A 3,210-nucleotide genomic window follows, 5' to 3' on the forward strand; every position below is an offset into this window, starting at 1 on the left:
ACTATTTTAATTTATTTACATTGGTTTTAGTATTGAGTCCCACACAGCACTTTGGTTTTAGGCTATTGCATTGATCCCATGTTTCTTTGTGTAAATAACCATTGTAAAATAGAACCTGAACTTCTGATTGAGGTGCTAGTTAATAATAATCTAGGTGTATATAAAGTACAAATCAATCACTTAAAAACTGTAGTGACCTATGCTCATAACAGGTAAAGTTTAACCTTGAAGTGTGGCAGGGCTAGGCTTTTATACTTAACTATCAATTTATTTTTAAATAATGTTTCAGAAGCTATTTTAGTAATGTGGGATTGATTTCCAGATATCCAGTTCAAATTATTGTTTTTTTTCCAACTAGTAAATAAAGATCTATTTTAAAGTCTGCCTGGTATTAAACAGAACTGCTGTTAGGCTGATCACACAGAACCAGTTTTTAGCTGACCTGTCTTTTCAGTGCTTTTTGTGGTTCTGTTCATATAAAAATATACTATAAAAAGAATTGGGAAATGGTATATGAAAGGCTAATTGGAAGGAAGTTTATTCTCATTTTCTTCTAGTTAGTGCAACATTACACAAGCCCTTATTTTTTGAAATATACTAAGGGAAAATGTAATAACCACTTAAGTTATAAAAATAGTTAAAAAGCAGAAAATCTTTTGCATACATGAAATGTTATATACTGAAAGGCAGTGTATTATTTTTCCTCTGATAATTCAAGTTAGAAAATGGTATATGTGAAGTATGGTATTTCAGTGTTAACTTATTGGGCTGCTTCTGTGTAATGTCATATATTCTGATTTATAATGACAAGAGAGTCTTCATACCCACACAAATTTCTTTTAAATGGGTTTTAGTAAAATACGTATTTTAGGTGATCCTGGTTAGGAAAGTTAAGAGAAATAAAGACAAATACAAATTATAGCTGACTCTTGAGATATTGTAAAGTATCTCACATTGAGATGTAAATGTTATTTATGGAGATGTATTTTAAAAGTATTGATTCCACATTGTCTTTGTGTTCTCTCAAAGATATGCCAGGCTGGTGAATCTAGAACTATTAACTTATCAGCAAAATTGTTACTCTTTTGGCTGGCTCATCAGTACACAGTGTACTGAAGGCTTATTTTTATATTTATTTAAACTGAAGGTTGACCTTTTCATGAAGAGGAAAAAAAAAAAAAAAACCAAAAAAAAACCCCCACCACCAAAAAAACCCTGAAACAAACAAAAAAACCAACCAAACAAAACCCACCCCCCCAAAAGAAACCCCAAAAGCCAAAATCTCAAACCCTTGCAGATGCAGTATGCTGCCTTAGCTTGTTTTATTTTGTATTTTGCCTCAGTTCTAGTTGGAACTATAAATTAATTGTTAATAATGCATATTTGTATGTGGCATGATAATTAGCATACTGGAAAATGTCAAGCAATTTAGGTGTGTATTTCTTTTGGTTACCGTTGCAAATTTCCATTTACTTTTAAATGTTGAATAGGAAATGCTGTACTTGATACATTAGTGTAAAAAGAGAATCCTGCTACAACACTGTGAAAATACAGGCTTACAGGTCAGATTTTCTTTTGAGATATTTCTTTTAAATGGTGACTTGGATAAAACTGCACCCAGCTGTTATTAAAGTAGGTATCTAGAATGTAAGCCATGGGACAGGAGAATCCCTGGATCCTCTAAGCAAAGGTATTCTCATGGAAGAATGCAGTGATGGAAAAATAGGAGAAGTGGGGAAGAAGTTTGTGGAAATTTTGATCTGTACTGAAGGAACAAAGTGATTTCAAAAGAATATATTATCCAGGCACAAAAGTTTTTCTTAAAAAGTCAAATTAATTAGGAGGTGTGCAGAGAATTTCCAGCATGATGTCTGAAGGTGAATATAAGCCAAGACTTGTAGGTATCAGTAAAAGCAGATGTGGATCAAGAGAGAAAAAAAATTGCCTTTGTTTTGGTCAGTCTAATAAAAAAAGAAATACAAAACTAGCCTTTATTATTAGGTAATCATCATCCATTAAAACAGCATTCAAGAAAGAGGAAAAGCTGGAGTCAAAATGCTGAGTTATTCACCTCATGTTTGAACTTCAAGAGGACCTCCTCTGATGACAGAACATCAGCCTATTGTATTTTTTACTGCACTAAACACTCCTGTTTTCTTAATTATGTTTAGATCTTTGACAGTAGAGGTTTTGTGAAGATTTCTTAGGTTATTCGCATTTTGTGCAAAGCTGATTTTTTTTTGTCGTTGTGGTTTTTAATAGGCATTTGGCTTGAGAGCAAGCCTTCCAATTTGCATTTCAATATGAAGTTTTAAAGATGATGTTCCTAAAGAAGTGGGGGAAAAAAGAAGAGAAAAAGGGACTGTAGACCTTTCAGTTTGGGGGAAGCAGAGAAAAGTTTGATACCGTTCCTATGAACTTGCTTTTAAGTGGCACTTTTCAAGAATGCTGCCAGTGATGGAGGAAGGAAGTGTGCAACTGTCAGGACCAGCTGTAGCAGGACATCTGTTAAGTACCCATCTTGTCTGCGCCTGTACCTTGGTGAAGGATGGTCTGATTTCGTGGCTAGTTACAAAGGGAGTTCTGCACAGGCAATAAACCACAATCCCTGGGAGAAGGTTCCACTATTCATTTTATTTATTAAACAATTTAATAAAATAGGTTTGCATCTAACTTTTTTGTACTTTTGAAAGGCACATACCCAAACTGGTGTAGTGCCATTTTGGAATTAAAAGCCTGTGAGCAGCTTGCGCGAAGTATGACAAATCTTGCCAGGGAGCAATCTTTTTTTATTTCTTCATATGATTTCTCTGACTTGTCAGCAGAAATAGTGTGTGCTGACTATACAGAGCTGGTGAAATCTCAGATGTTCTTACATATTAGAATATACACTTCAGTTTCACATCATTTAATGATGTAAAATGAAAGACTTGCTAATATTGTAGATGTTCATCAAATTCACCAAATGCATCCATTTTCCTTCTGTTCTTAGGAAGATAAATTGCTGGGGAAAGGAAATGCAACAAGCTACAGTGAGTCAACATGAGACAATCCCTGTTTTCATATACATGGGTCCTTATACATACTGTCTGAAATGATCACTGGATAAATGAGTAATTAGGAGGATATAAATAGTGTTTTGCATAAAATATTATTAAAATCACCAGTGAAAACCATCCTCTCTTAGTTAATTTATATTTTATTTGGTTT

This window comes from Nestor notabilis, unplaced genomic scaffold (genome assembly GCF_000696875.1).
Source record: "Nestor notabilis isolate BGI_N333 unplaced genomic scaffold, ASM69687v1 scaffold35277, whole genome shotgun sequence".
In the NCBI taxonomy this organism is placed as follows: domain Eukaryota; kingdom Metazoa; phylum Chordata; class Aves; order Psittaciformes; family Psittacidae; genus Nestor; species Nestor notabilis.